This window comes from Acomys minous (assembly GCF_964271855.1).
Source record: "Acomys minous genome assembly, chromosome: 4".
Taxonomy (NCBI): domain Eukaryota; kingdom Metazoa; phylum Chordata; class Mammalia; order Rodentia; family Muridae; genus Acomys; species Acomys minous.
Window position 1 is genome coordinate 99,014,083 of NC_140486.1, and position 16,960 is coordinate 99,031,042.

The following is a 16,960-nucleotide window of genomic DNA, read 5'->3' on the forward strand; positions in this document are numbered from 1 at the left end:
CACTAGGACCACCAATGGATAGAGAAATAGCCAAAAGCAGAGATCCTGGAGTCTAGCCGTCAGCTGTGGAGTCTGGCTAGCCTCTCACTAGTGTGGCCTTGGGACCAGTCTTTCTTCTGCACCAGTTTTCTCACTTACAGAATCATAGCATTTCTGTGAGGTCTAAACAAACTGACTTATTAAAAAGATTTGTGCTACCCAAAGGCTATACTGTCACTGGAAAAAAAAAATCAGTTTCCTGTTATAAGTAGATTTTCTACTTCTACAAAGTTTCCCATTTTCTGATTGGCACCACAATGGAGCTGAATCTCAGACTCGTGCTTTACATGTTTTCTCTTTTCTTTTATCCCCTTTTCTTTTTATATTAAAGAGAAACTCTAATGAAGACTAAGGGTGTATAACAAAGCACAGAGAGTCATATCATTAAAACAAAAGAAAAATAGGAGCATCAATACTTTATTTTTAAATTACATGTGGAATGGGTATTGGCATATGCATGCTAGCATATATGTGTGTAGATTAAAGGATCATATGTGTCCTAGGAACTCAGGTTGCCAGATTTACCATCAGGCACTTTCACCAGCGGAGCCATCTCATAAACTGTCAGTATCTCCCATGCCTCTTTAACCTATTTTACATAACTCTAAACACGTGTTTATGAATAAGACTGGGAACCCCATGGAGATGAAAACTCAACTTTTTCTAATATCCATGATGGCCATGTACATGAATTATATCACACAGAAAATGAGTACCCAATAAATATTACATTAATAAATAACTCAGTCTATTTGGAGGTCCCCATTCTATCTTTTGTTTTGGATTCTCGGGGGGGGGGGGGAGGTTCAAACCTGGGGCCCTCACATGCTAGGTAAGAGCTTTACCACTGAGCTACATACCAAGCCCATATTTCCTCAAAACTACAAATGAAGCTATAGATAAGGTTGACATGTGTATACATATGACGATCATCTTATAAACACACCCATAAAGAGAACTTAGGACCACAAGGGCACCTGTGAACACCTGTGAATAGGACTCTGGGTCTTGCTCTACCTGTAATAGGAAGTGATGCTCCAGGGCAGGACAAAGAGCTAACTTCAGCCATGTTTTCAGAGTTCACATTTCTAGAGTCTATGCTCCTCACTTACATATCGCTGTTTCTAGTCTAAGCAAAATTCATCACAGGGCGAATACTCCCGAGTCTCATTCACACTGGTATAGGCACAGAAAAAGATTAAACAGCATAGACATGCCAAGTTTCTCCTCCCACTGCAAGCCAAGACAATCTCTACTGATTCACACTGTCCCTGCAAACTGTAAGATCCCTGCTCACAAGAGATGACTGTCCCCCGCCCCCACCCCCCCACCCCCGCAACACACAGTCACCAGAGCTCTGCCCTTGATTTCTGCCCATTGGCATCTTCTGACTGTTCCTTCAGGTAGCCCAGATGTCCAGCGTGAAGGCATCTGTGAATCTTTGGCAGAGGCAGGTTGGGGCCAGTTGCCTTTCCCAGTGTGTTAACTTACAGGAAGGGAAATTTGGGCAAAAACTGCCCATGACGAAACATCAAATGTGTTTTCACCAAAGATGAGTAGAAATGTTAGCACGCCTGTAGAGCTATAATTTATAATTTCCTCTCTCATGCAAAGACCTTAGGAGTAAAGAGGCATTAAACAAGCAGCTAAGAAGAGTTTGAAGTTGAGCTCGTTTAGCTAGCCAGAAAGACTACTCATGATCTCTGGATTATGAGAAGAGAAATGCCTTGTTTGAAGAAAGCAACTAAGAAAAAAACAGCAAGAGTGATCCTGTAAGAAAGAGAAAACAGAAAATATGGCTGGAGGTGTGGCATGGGTAAAGAATCTGCCTCACATGCTGGAGGCCCTGGGTTTAAGCCTCACTTATCACTCAAGGGATGGAAGGAGGGAGGGAGGGGACAGGGAGTGGTGGAAGGAGGGAGGGAGGGAGGGAAAGAAGGAAGGACATCCCTATGTCCTTTAATATAAGACCACATAGCTGAGTGGAGTGGTGCACACCTTTAATCCCAGCGCTCCAGAGGCAGAGGCAGGCAGAGCTCTGTGAGTTTGAGGCCAACCTGGTCTACAGAGCAAGTCCAGGATAGTCAAGGCTACACAGGGAAACCCTATCTTGAAAAAAAAGGGGGGCAAATATTGCCTAAAAAAATAACTAATTAGTGTTCCTTTTTCTAGATGTGAGACCAGTTGAGTAGTTGTGTTTTGGTAAGGGCCTCCATTTTAGAGAGTGTGTGGAAAGGAAGTGACCAAGTGAGGAAGCCAAGGGCTGCTCTGGCTGCTTGACAATTATCAGAGACCCTCATCAGTTCCTTGGTCCAAGTTGCATACCTACTGTCACCCCTTAAATCTTTATCCTACTCTGAACTCAGGAGCAGAAGGCTGAGGAGACGGCTCTGGGCGTAAAGCACCTGCCTTGCAAAGGGCACTGTGGCCCACATGTAATCCCAGCCATGGAAGACAGAGACAGAGAAACACTAAAGCTAGCTGGTTGAAACTGCAAGGTACTAGTTCAGGTATAAACTTTGCCTCAATATATGAGGTAGAGAACAATGGAGGAAGACACTGATGTCAATCTTGGGCACACACACACAGGTACACACATGCACACTCATGTGCATCTGAACACACACATGTGTCCACACATGTAATTATACCTATAGATACATATATACCATGCACACACATATGCAAACATATGTATAAATAAGTTAAAAGAGAGGAAAGCCTTTTCTTTCCCCTTAAGGATTTGATCTAGAAGTCCTTGGTGTTACTTCCTCTATTACCTCCTTCTCATCACCCAAGGGTAGTCTGGGAAATGTAGTCTTTGAACAGGTAACCATGGATCCAACTAAAAAATTTATTTGTATAAAACTCTAATCACAAAGATTAAAGGAAAACTAGGGACCTCTGTGATATTTTGATTCTTTCCTTTAATCTGTTCCTGTGGCTTGTAAACAAGCATGGCTTTTAAGACAAACTGGGAAACCCTACAGAGTTAAAGGGGCACAGAGAGGCAGCAACAAACACAGTGCAATGTCTGAGATTTTGTTTTCCTATAAAGGCTGTGGTTAAGACTCGAGCCTGTGAATCAAATAATTGCACTGTGTTAACGCTAGGATTGGTGATCAAATTGCGCCTGTGCACTAGGGTGTCCTTGATTTCAAGAAACATATCCTGAAGAATTTACAGGGACAGAGCCATTGTGTCTGCAGAATTTTCTCAAGCATCAAACGAAGAGGGAGAACAAAAGTAACAAAGTGTTCACATTTGGAGCCTCTAGATGAAAGGGTTAGGAAAAGAGACTTTGTGCCGTTCTTGCAACTTAGCTGTAACTCTGAAGTTCTGTCAAAATAAAAAGTTAAAAACAGTACCATCTTAGTTCTGACTGGAATTAACTTATTAGAATTATTTAATGTGGTTCATTTGCAGTTTAGTCATTACATAATACCTTAGTTGAACTCAAAGTACAGACAGTTTAGTAGCCCTTGTTTCCGTATTTAGCTTGAGGAGCCAGGGATTGGAGACAAAGCTTCAAGCATGCCCAGGAAACACCGTACTACTGAGCAGTCCTCCTAGCCTTTATTTAAATGTAAGCCCTTTCTCTCTTTACTCTCACATTTTGCAATCATTCATGTTAAAATAGAAATATTCCTTGCAACATCGGGTATTATGGGGGGGGGGGGGGGCCAAGGATGGCCAGGCTTGCCTGTAACTCTAGCATTTAGGAAACAGAGACAGAAAGGTCCCCAGTTGAAGACCAGCCTGGACTACACAATGAGATCCTGTCTCACTGAGACGAGAGGACAAAGCCACCGATATGTACGATCAAGCACACCACCCTCACAGATGCTGCAAGAATCCCAGGGCCAAGTGCAGACTGCCCAGCTTCTTTGCCCATGACACTAACACTCTCTGCATTTCCATTCTGAGACTACCAGGTCCACTCAGCACCAGGAGCAGCTTTATTCTCGTCAGACCAAAGCTTTCCTGGCGAGCAGGTCTTCCCGAACATCCCCCCTCCAGTATCCAGCAGCATGGAGTAACTATCTTTCTGCACAAATGCTCCCCACAGAGCAAGAACATAGAAGCATTCTATCTCGTCATGCCTAAGCCCTTCATCTCACAACTGGCACAAGCGGTCTAGCCTGTAGACTTCCCCTCTACTCCCAACAATGGCATCTACCTTCAGCGTGTGGTGGGCAGCCTCATTAAAGCAGACGCACACGTTTAACTTTGGCATCCCAGCCTCACCAACTTAGCAGCCCAGAGTCATGTATATACCCAGAGTCTTTAAGCACATAATTGTCATTTCAATGTTTAGATTGTGATATCCTCTTCCCAGCTCCCACGCTCAGACCAAGGATAGAATGGTTCTATCCAGAAGAGCAACTCTAAACTTGTGGGCTGTGATCTCTTTGGGGGTCAAACAACCCTTTCACAGAGGTTCCCTAAAACCATCAGAAAACGCGGAGATTTACATTATAATTTGTGACAGTAGCAAAAAGTTACGAAGCAGCAACGAAAGTAATTTTATGGCTGGAGGTCACCACAACATGAGGAACTGTATTAAAGGGTGGCAGCATTAGGAAAGTTGAGAACCACTGGTCTAGAACTCCTTCTGAGAGGAACACTTAAGGGCAGGTACAGTGGCTGTAAGTGACTGGCGAGCCACCGTTCTACTGGCAGCTCCGCTGACCTTAACATAAGGAGCAAACTCCCTTCTCCGACCCACTAAGCTGGCAAGGAGCTGGACACACACTGGTGTCACTCACAAACGAGACCTGAAGGGGAAGCCCACTGGGGAGGCAGAGGTGAAACTGTCCCTCTTTATCCATTTATTTAACTGTGAATTTTAAGTGTCTTGAATATATTCAGCTAATAATAATTCCCTAAATTGCCATATGAGTATACATACTGCCTCTGAATTTTTTTTAAAAAAATATGTATTTTCAAACACATACTCCCACAAATTGATTTTTTTTTTAATATTGATACAGATGTTCAGCTCCTTAGATGTTGGTTTATTGAGTTGTTTGCCGGCTTGGTTGTTTCTCGTGGCAAAATGCTTCACTGGCAACTAAGATCATTTCCCCCTCAGCTGTCTCCTAAGATGGACAAGCAGCTAGGTGGATTGGATTGAAACGCCATTCACAGCATCCCAGACTATAATCTAGAAGGTGCCGAACCATCCCAAAAGAACAAAGGAAATGGTTCTTTTCTTTGTCCCAACCCTGAAGACGGATCTGTCTTCTAGTTTTAAGACCTATTGTTCTAGTCTAATTGGATTCAAGAGCCCTGCCCTGTCTTGTAACACAGAAGCCACACAGAAGCAATTGACAGAGAGAGAGAGAGAGAGAGAGAGAGAGAGAGAGAGAGAGAGAGAGAGAGATTTGTTCCTATGATTAGATGTTTAATTTCAGGGGTAGGGTTCTTTCTTCACCTCTAAACTTGCCTGTGGTCCTGGAGGTGGCTCTCTTCCCTCAGTGACCACTGAACTGATGAGGGAAAATTGCATTGGCAAAAAGGCACATGGCTCTGTATCACACGTCTTACCCATAACCACTTGCAATTCTTTGGGACTCATATGGAGCCTCCAGTGAACAAATCTCTTCCCTCTATCAATAGCAAATCTATTTCAGAGGAAAGGCCTCATGGGAATACCTAGAACATTCCAGAAAGTGAAGTCAATCAATGAAAACCACCCTACTCTTGAATCTGATCCTAAACCCACCTTCCTTTCACACTGAACTAGCCTGGTTTCTGTTGCCTCCCTTTGCCCTTGAAAAGGCACCTTCTCCTGCATTCCCAGATCCCAGAGGTAAAGAAGGCTTTGGAAAAGCCACACCCACATGGCTGCTCAGACATCTGCTGAGACTAACGGTTCCTAGCTCACCAGAAGAATCTCGCAGTGAGGCTATGGTTTGCCTGGCCTCCCGTTAAGTGGCTGCCACCATCTTGTAAGAAGGCACACCTCTGTGGTCCAGAAGATCCCCCATGAGCAGGGAACACATCATCAGGCCTACAAACTGCAAGCATTTGAGGGACCAAAGAACTAATCCTAGCCGGCATCATCCAATGCTTATTCGGCATCTGCCTACAGGCAAGGTGGTGGATCCTAAGTATTCTGGTTTGAGTCTCAACTCTGCCACTTACTACATTGTGGTGTTGATATTTCCTTTCTTTTCTTCTTGCTTTAAGTCTCCCTTCCCCCCCCCCCCCCCCCCGTGTGTGTGTGTGTGTGTGCGCGCGCGCGCGCGTGTGTGTGTGTGTGTGTGTGTGTGTGTGTGCGCGCTCTGGAAATATTAGTAAAATAATTACAAATATGAAACTACTATTTGTAGCTTTTTGTTGTGGTTCTAGTTTCATTTCTGTTGCTGTGATAAAACATTCTAATATAAGCAACTTGGGGAGGAAAGATTTACTTTAGCTTGCAGTTCCAGTTTAGGGCCTATTATAGCAGGGAATCCAAGGCAGCAGGAATTTAAAACAGCTATTCACATCACAGCTACAGTCAAAAGCAGAGAGAGATGGTTGCGTGCACGCTTGCCAGTGCTCAGCTTACTTTCTTCACTCTCATACAGTCTAGGACCCAAACCCAGGGAATGGTGCCACTCATAGTAGACTGGCTCTTCCCTCATCAATTACTGTAAGACAACGCCCCACAGGTACAGCCACAAGCCAAACTGATACAGGAAACCCTTCCTTGAGATTTTTTTTTTCCACAAGCAATGAAAACTAACGATCAAACCACATGAGCACTAATAGAACATGAAGAACAGATCAAGAGGTCAACAAGCAGTCCCTGGTTGAATTTCCAGCTCCAGATTAACTACATGTCTCCTCTGCAGCTTTGTCAAATAATGTTCCCTTCCTGTTCCCGTTTCATTGTCTGTGAAATGAAGGAGTTGAAGCAGATGAGCTCTTGGTTTACACCCACATCAACAGCGCAAGACTAAGCCATACAAAGAGGTGGGCACTAACCAAAGCAACGGGTGTCTGCTTTTCCAAACGACTGCACTCTAGAATAGCAAAGCAATGAAAGAAAATAAGACTCCATTTATTGATCATGACACTCTTCTCAAATCCAGATATGCCCTCATAGCCTACTTTTCTATTAACAAATACATCTCAATGCATTGCTTTTAGAACAAGATTTTATACAAATCACTTATAGACAGAGTCTCAGTTGAAAATAGACTAATGAGGGAAAAAAAAGAAAATAGACTAATGACTGAGGACAGCTATATTCTCACATCAGCATGTATCTGTGTGCAGACATGCATGCGTGCATGTACACACACACACACACACACACACACACACACACACACACACACACACACACACCCTTCATTGATCTTCATAAATACTTACACTCTCAAAGGTAAGGTAAACAGACGTGGGTTCCTTGATGTATATGAAGCAACGCCCCCATAGTTATTCACTTCCATTATTTTTAAAGCCTCTTTCAATAAAACAGGAGCATTCAGAGAGGGAAACAAATTACTTAATAACAAGGGCTCTTCAGCAGCTAGGAAAGCAGGTCATCTGACTTGATTACGGTTCATGTTCTGTGATATTGACTGCTAGACCTTGACATTCAAATTGTTGGAAGGTACAATACTTCCCCCACCGGTGTTCTTTCAAAATGGAATGTTTGACTGGCAGCTCTTCTGTGCTAAGAGGATGAATAAAACCTCAGCATGGTCCCTTTGCATTAAAACCTTTCTTATAGCTTTCTGTCATGGTATACGTCATCAGTAAGGCAGAAGCATACGGATCACAAGTTCAAAGCCAGCATGGGCTACAGAGTAAGATCCCATCTCCAAAAACAGTATGCCTTGTACCATATTTGTTGCTTGAGATGGATAACTGCTAAATTTCACATACATGCACCACATTCCAAACTCCTGCATACCAGCCATTTGCTCAGAATTCTGTTTAAATTTCCTTTTAATTAAGCTGTAGACATAAATTCAACCTTCAGCTTGTTATTTTAATAATAATTATAACAATTAACCCATAAGTGTTTTATCACTAACAATTATTAAATAATAACTTGTATGCTCATTAACATAATAAGTCCCATTAATTGCATGCTGTCTCACAAAGAGATTAACCTATGATCAGACAAATAGCATAGGCTGAAGCAGAATCCAGAGAATAGCTTTGGAACCAGCTGGGCAACTTTTCAAAAAGTTAGGCTTCTTCCCAAGGCAGGCATAGGACTTGGGGAGGTGAGGGAGACATTGTGTCAAATCACAGTGCCACAACATCAATTAAAGCAAGAAATGTACAAAAAGTGTTGGTGTCTCTTGGAAAAATGATATATTAGGTACGGTGGTTTGAATGAGAATGACCCCAATTGGCTCATTTGAATGTTCTGTCGCCAGTTTAGGAACTGTTTAGGAAGAACTGGGTGACCTTGTTGAAGGTATGTCACTGGGAACAGGCTTTGAAGTTTCAAAAGACCATGCCATTTTCAGTTTTCTCTCTCTGTCTGTCTCTGTCTCTGTCTGTCTCTGTCTCTGTCTCTGTCTGTCTCTGTCTCTCTGTCTCTGCCCCTCTCTCTCTCTCTCTCTCTCTCTCTCTCTCTCTCTCTCTCTCTCTCTCTGTGTGTGTGTGTGTGTGTGTGTGTGTGTGTGTGTCTGTATCTCTCTGACTCTGTGTCTTTCTATCTCTCTGTCTCTGTCTCTCTCTGTGTCTCTGTGTCTCTCCCTCCCCTCCCCGATGACTCTCTCATGCTTGAGGATCAGATGTGAGCTCCCAGCTATTGCTCCAGAGCCATGCCGGCCTGCCTGCTGCTGTGATCTTTGCCAAGATGGTCTTAAACTCACCCTTTGAAACCGTGAGTCCCAATTAAATGCTTTCTCTTATAAGGTGTCTTGGTATGGTGCTTTATTACAGATACAGAAAAGTAGCTAAGACATTAGGAATATATTACTAGCTGAAGATTTTATGAATGATCATAGAGACATGCTTTGATTTTATTATGACAGAAGATTCTCTTCCAGCCACGTAGGTCCAGATATATTATTGGTTTGCTGATAACTCTTTGGTGTTGTATCTTAGTCCATTCAGCTGTTTCAACAAAATGTTTTGGGATTGATAATTCAAAAGCAATAGAATTTAAAGAGCTGAGAGTGTAGCTCAATGGCAGAGCACTTGCCAGGCTCCTGGCTTCAAACCCTGGGACCACTGAAAAATTAAATGACAGAATTTTATTGCTTACAGCTCTGGAGGTTGGAACGTCCAAAATTAAGGTCTTTAAAAAATTCAATATCTAGTGAAGATTTGCTCTCCACTTCCCAGACGTCGCCTTCTTATTGTGTCCTCACATAGCAGAAGCAGCAAGCAGGCTCCTTCCTAAGGCCTCTGATTGTATTCATGACTCAACCCATTAATACAGTCTCACTGAGTATTGAATGTCAATGTAAGAACGGCGGGGGGCGGGGGGGGGGACTTTGCTCAGCCACAACATATTGATACTAAGTGTCCTGAGGTTAAATGACAACTGCTTTTCTTTTGGTATATTTTTCTCTTCCTTGTCTTCCTATCTTTTCCTTGCGCTTCTGATCTTTACTCTCTTGTATCTCAGTAGCCTCTCAGGGAGATGCCCACTGTGTTCTCTGAAGGCTGGAAGGCTTAGTTAGAGTCAAGCATGATGGTCCATGAATACTCTTCTGGCCTCCTCTATGAATTTCCAAAGAGTGTAGAGTTTCTTCAAAGCATCCTAAAGAAGTCCCAAGCTCCTTAGTCTGCCTTTTAGGGCTGGTTACACTTCATCCCCTGGCCACTTCCACCACCCACATAGCGGGGTGGGTTGACATTGTAGTATTTAAATAGCTTGTTTCTAGAGCTTCCATCTCACTCTTCTCCAGCTCAGTTGGTCATTTTGAATGGCCTCCTCTTTCTTCCTCGGACTGTGGATGGATTCCTCCATCGCTAGGAAGGACTCTGTATCCCACAGTTCCTCTATCCGCTGTTCTCAGGGTTCTGCTGCTGCCGTTGATTGTTTGCTGTTGCTCCAGCTCTCACTGGCCTTACGCCCTCAGAGGCCTTCTGACTTGTGGGTGAGTTTACCTCCATTAGGACACTGTATGCGGGAAGTGTGTGACACATGGATACACTTATTCGGTGGCTTGTTCCTTGAGGAGAGGTAAGCATTGTCTGCGCTCAGAGATCCAGGGGCACTGCCGACCTGAAACAACCTTTTAAAAAAACCGCATTCTTGTGATCCGCAGCCCTTCCACAGTGTGTGGATCCAGGACCTGGATCTTCAGAGGCCTGGCTTGCACTGTGGATCCACATGAGAGAACTTTTCCCTTATCCAAGCCAACGCCGGGATAGCACATTCCTTTGCTCTGTTTGAATGATTTTATTTCTTGGTCACACTTGCAGTATACATGGTGTCCTCCAGGCATCCTGAGGTTTAGGGGAGGCATTACAACCCGATTCCCAATTGGTCCTGAGTTGTGTCTCTTGCTCCAGCCCCTCTCCTCCGCCTCCAACACCCACACAAGTGGTCACTGAGGTCAGAAGATCTGGCCAGCTCCTGCCTTCAGCTCCTGCAGTATTGTCTCAGCCCTCTAGGTCGTGGGTTTTGTTTTCACTGTGTTTGATGCCCCTGACAAATACATTTTTTTTTCTCTCCAGCCTTGCCGCACATTGAAGAGAGTTTGTTTCTATTTCATGCACCATTTCTGGCTGCTTTGGCATGGGATTTCAAGATGTCAAGTTCACAATAGTGAATAAAACAGAAGGTCTATAATGGGCAGCGTCTTTCAGCAGTGTCTCTTACTCTGAGAGCCTTGCTGTGATTATAGTCATTTTTCTACAGAGGTTAACAGCAAAAGCATTTTGGGATTGAACTTCTGCACACCCTTGGTCCAAGGACTCGGATTCTCACTGTAGCACTCCAGAGCAGAAGGACCATAAATTCTTTTACCTAAAATGCCAAAGAGAAAACATCTGGGTCTCCTTGGGCCATCCAGTCTCCATCGCAACTACTCTGACATATGCAAAGCAGTCATTCAGCTTTATAGAAAGATGTGGGTACAACGTGGAATGATAAGATTTTGCTCTTATATGCTGGAAGTTGAATTTTACACAACTTTCACATCATGAAATAGTATTCTTTTTTGTTTTATGTTTTTGAGATTTGTTTTTATGTGTGGGGGTGTTTCACCTGAATCTGTGTCTGTGTGCTCTGAGTGTACAGGTCCCACAGAGGCCAGAAGAGAACATTAGATCTCTCCTAGAACTGAAATTACAGTCAGCTGTGAGCCACCATGTGGGTGCTGAGAATCAAACCAGAGTCTTTGCAGGAGCAGTCACTGCTCTTAACCACTGAGCCATCTCTCCATTCTTTAAAAAAAAAAAAAATTCAACCATTTAAAAGGATAAAAGGTAGGGGCTGTGGAGATAAGTCAGGGGATAAAGTGCCTGCTGTGTAGGCAGAGTTTGGATCCCTGGCACAGGTGTGCGAGGTGGGGAATGGTGGAGCATGCCTACAGTCTTAGTGCTGGGAAGGCAGACCGGAAGACCGCTGGAGTTCATCAACAAGCTCGCCTTACTCAGTTGATGAACATCAAGTTCAGTTAAAAGCCCTGTCTTAAAAGTAGAGTGGAGAGCTTTTGAGTACATCCAGTGTTGATTTCTGCCCTGCACACATGCATATATGATGTGTGCGGGTACACAGAGACACAGATGCACACTAATACAACATATGCACTCAGAGGGAAAATAAGTCTGAAAGTCATTCTTGCCCCATGAGCAGAAGCAGGCATCAGTCTTGGACGTGGCATGTTCCATAGTTGGCCCCTGCTCAGGACCATTAGCAATTAGGGGATGTTTATCAGAACCATCTGTGAAACATCTTTTAGAAAAAGAAGAGGTTCTGGCCCATATTAGACCTTCCATTTGAAACGTGCTACCAAAGGAACCCAAGATCGTACCTATAAAAAGTAAGTTTGCATTCCATAAATAATTCTGATAAGCCTCCTGTACTGATCTACCTTGCATGGCAACAACAAAATACCCGAAGCTGGGTATTTTATAAAGAGAAAGGGTAGTTCAACGTAGAGGCTAATGAAAGTCCAAAAGCACAGTGCAGTGCACTGTAACAGATGTCACTATGGCAGGAGTGCATGCCAGCAGGAGGGATCACAAGGCAAGACAGGAAGTCAGAAACACAACCTTGCAGAACTAATCAGGGTCCAGTGAGGCTTGTGTTAGACCCTTCCATGACTTAATGAGCTCCCACAAGACTCTACCCATTAAAGGCTCCACCACCTCTTAACATTACTCTACTGGAAGAACAGTACCTTTCTGCCCATGCATCTTTGGTGTACGGCATGTGGACCATATCACCAGCGGAACTGGCATAGAACTGGGGAGATGGAGAGTATTCAGACCCCAGAAATCTCAACCTTGAGTTGGGCAGTCGCTACTTCTGTACCTCCGTGATTTGGGGCACTGTATAGATGCTAATAGAGCATCATCAGCACCCCAGCCACAGCCAATAAAAGGCATTCGCCTCCCCACTCCCTAATGAACATAAGCTGCTTCACTAATAAATGGGCACAAGTTGTTTCACTAAACATCGTCAGGAGTTGCTGTTTCATTGGGATAGCTCTGAGCTAAGAGAGCCATGATGCTAAAATCCTTGGAGTAGCCCCACCACCACTAGCACCACCAGCTAGGCTGGAATCCTGCAGGACCCACCCGTTCTGGTTTCTGTTTTATTCTTCCCAGCTCGGTGTGTGGTGCCCAGATACCCCAGGAATGGAGCAGAACACAAAACCGCATTTGGGGGACACAATTAAGCAGTAGCTATATAAACCACAGTCTAGGATTTCATAATTCATCTTTATAGATTTCGCTTCTCCTTGGTCTTCAGAGGAATCTCCAACAAACACAGTCAGTTGTCCATTGCCACCTCATTCCTCTGACTCCAAACAAAGTCTCTAATTCCCTAGTCAGAGACCTATCACTGTGCAAAAATAAATACTCGAATAAAAAGCACCATAAGACACCTCAGGCCAGCAAACACACACACACACACACACACACACACACACACACACACACACACTAATGTTTGATGAAGAAGACATCACAAATCAAAAAGGAGAAGGGATTCATCAGAAAAAATCATTTTTGGAATTTGGAAACAAAAAGATTTTTCTATCCCTATCTCACCCCAGTCGTGGAAATAAATTCCAGATGCGTTAAAGGGTAGAATGTGAAAGAACTGGGCCGAGGAAGAAGCTGAAAGGCAACTGAAGCGAATGTTTATCAAATCTCTGGAGTGAAAAGGAATCTCTGAGCTTAAGAGCTTAGAAAAAAAGCCACAGAGTAAAGCTATGCAGACTTAGCTGCATAAAAAACCGTAAACCTCTAAATAATGAGATAAAGGGATGGATGTAAAGAGGTAAACGGAGAAGTGCATTTGCATAGCTGAGGACATCGAACTGGTTGGCAAAACACAAGAAACAGAGACGCTAAGTAGTAATTAAAAAATCCAAGCTAATCCTTAATAGTGCAGCTCATCTGCCCATTCAGAAATGAGTCCCGTGTCTAACAAGGCCCCCAGCTGAGCCGCACAGACTGACACACACGTGTCCGAACCCCAAACATTAATGTTTGCAGTCTGGGATGACAGAAAAGTAACGATGAGTGTGAGATGAGGCTTCAAAATTTCGCTGGCTGAGTGTGCAACATTTCCAAAAGACTGGATCTGAGAGCACGGAAGCTGCAGCGGTGTCAAAGGTCACGAGACTTTTGCATATTATCCTCACCCATACCGGGAAGTAACACAAACATACACTGCATTAAATGGAAAGGTGAGACATAAAGCTGTACAAATTCTAAGCCGCAATGCCATGAAATTCAATTACATGAAATTTTAATTAACCTTCTTCATAAGAGGGGAAGGTAAAAAGAAATACAATATTAGCAAGATCTGTGCTGATATATGGATTGGCTCTTTGGTTTCAGATTCTGCTTAGAAAGATTCATTATACAGAGCTGGAGAGTTGGCTCGGTGTAAGAGCACTTCCTGGTCCTGCAGAGGACCCAGGTTCGGTTCTCAGCACCCACATGGCAGCTCACCACCATCTGTAACTCCTGTTCCCAGAGATCCGATGCCGTCTCCTGCCCTCCACAAGTATGCACACACATGTACACATACTCTCTCTCTCTCTCTCTCTCTCTCTCTCTCTCTCTCTCTCTCTCTCTCTCTCTCTCTCTCTCACACACACACACACACACACACACACACACACACACACACAAACAAAAACAGGCTGAATAAATAAGATAGCATTTTAGAAGGAGAAATCCTCATTTGGGAAATGGAATGTGAGGCTGGCAAGATGGCTTAGCAGGTAAAGGGGCTTGCTACCAACCTGAGTTCAAACCCCAAAGACCCATATGACGAAAGGAGAGAGCCAACCAACTTCCAGAAGTTGTCCTCCAACCTTCACACACACAGCATGGTAAACATGCAACCACGTGCATGCATGCACACATGAACACTAAATAAATAACATGTGAAAGAAATTGGGAGTGTGGCTAGCCAGCAGACAGGAGACGGTAACATCTCAAAATCTATATTTTGAAAATTTGATGTCGGGAATCCTGATTAAAGTAAGTCATGTGGCAAAAATCCCAGAGCAGGAAGCTGAGAATTAAGGATCCCCTCTGTCCTGTGCCTCTTTTGCACTTGTTATATTATTGAGACTATAAAGTAAATAGCTACTGTTATCACTGATAACTAAGCGAAGCCTAATTGTGTGGTTTCAGTCTCAATTAAAATGGCGAGGAATGTGAGAGGCTTTCCAAGGGCCTCCCAGATAAATGAATAACACTAAGTGCACTGCCTTCGACTGGAAACTGTTTACTGTTGCCTTAGCTTTCTGGAAATCTCTGCACACAGATCTTAAGCACCTCAGACACTTTAATGTACCCTCTTTTGTCAAAGCTCCACGCAATCCCTGTGTTTGTTAAAGGACAGTTGAATTTTAAGACAATGGCATGCGACAAGGGTGTGCGATTTGAGCAGTCAACCCGAATTTGCCACTAGACCTGTGTCTTCTGTGAAGTTCCTAAGACTAAACTCCAGTTCACAGGGCTTTCTCAGGAGAACTGAAGTGTGTGTGTGTGTGTGTGTGTGGTGTGTACATATATATATGTAATTTCTCCTTCTAATAAGTTCTCTTTCATGAAAAGTATAAATACACACACACGTGCACACACACACACACACACACACACACACACACATTAGAGTGGACCCGCATTCCCCTTACTCACCTAATTAAAGTGCCACATCCCCTGGCCAGTATCTACCAAAACAAAAGAGAAACAGCTGCCCCAGGTGGTTGCTCTGCTCACCAATTCAGCCAGACTGGTTGGTCAGGTCAGAGACTTCTCCCCTGGTGCCTCCCTGGTGCTGGGATTACAATGTGTGTATCTGGCTTTTACACAGTTGTCAGGGATCCAAACTTTGGGTCCTCAAAGACAGTATTTTGATGGGATTCTGCACTGTCTGGCTTTTGGCTTCCTTTGTTGAGGCACACAGATCCTCCGCCTGCTGGCTTCTTGCGTGTGCGCTGGGTGGGGGTGCATTACTCCAGGTGGCTGAGATTAAACTGGCCTTGCGTACAGCTGATAAACACCATGCTACAAGTCTCATGCGGAGTCACAGCCAAGTCTTCCTGGAGGCCGTGCTTTAGGGCTTTGCATCCTGAAGGACTGGCCATTACAGCTGGGCACTTAGGCCTTCAAAATGTTCATTTCTTCTTATGAGACAATAAAATACTCCGTGCAGGAACAGCAGGTGAGAGAGGAACGCATCTTAAATATCTGACCTGAAGTGCCAAAGATGCTTAATAATCTTTAAAGTTACCAACAATATTGTTTCTCCCCGTTACCAGGATGTTGTAAAATGTCCTAATTAGTCTTTATGTTAATGCCGACACCTCCACAGCACATAAAAGGCACTTTTAATTTTTAAAGGGACAGCTTTGGTTGGTCTGATTTTTATCTCTAATTGGCCTATAATGTCTGTCCCTCTGGCACTGCAGACAGGCAAACATTAATTTAACAAGGAGCTTGTACACTGTGGGAGACCGGAGAATCAAGGGAGGAAAAGAAGGCTCCTGTATTCTGGACGTGTAATTGGCTCCGTTTGCTATCGCCTCCCGGAAGGTGCTAAACAAGCTTGTCCGCTGCTCAAACAGGGGGACCTCCGGACACAACTGCTTCCTGGGGATGTTCTAAGGTCATTCGGCCAAGGCCCTGTTGTAGCATGACCAGGATTCGTCGAATTCTTCAGACCTACCTTAGGAGAAGCCTCTCGGGAGACCCGGTATTTGTGGTGGTGTGGATGGAGTACATCACCAAGAAACTGGGACCAGGAGAACCAGAGAGCTAAAGCAAGGGAGGCCGCTCGTTCTTCCTTAGGATCTCTTTCTCCAACAGGAAAATGATAGTCTCTACTCTACAACATCCTTTCTTGGTTTGGTGCCCCAAGATTTACTAATGAGCACAACTCTTCCTGCAGCACGGATGGGGAGTCCCGGCCCCAGGCAGCTGGTAATGCAGGGGCTGGCTCAGGCTGCTAAGAACCATCAACTTTTTGTTTGTTTTGGCGGTTGTTGTTGTTGTTGTTGTTGTTGTTGTTGTTGTTGTTGTTGTTGTTTGAGACAGGGTTTCTCTGTGTAGCCTTGGCTGTCCTGGACTGGCTTTGTAGACCAGGCTGGCCTCGAATTCACAGCGATCCACCTGCCTCTGCCTCCCTGCGTGCTGGGATTATAGGCATGCAAGAACCATTAACTTTCCAGCAACATCCAATCCGATACTAAACACACTGTCACAGCCTGGCTTCCCCCAGGCTACCCAAGACCTTTCACAGCAG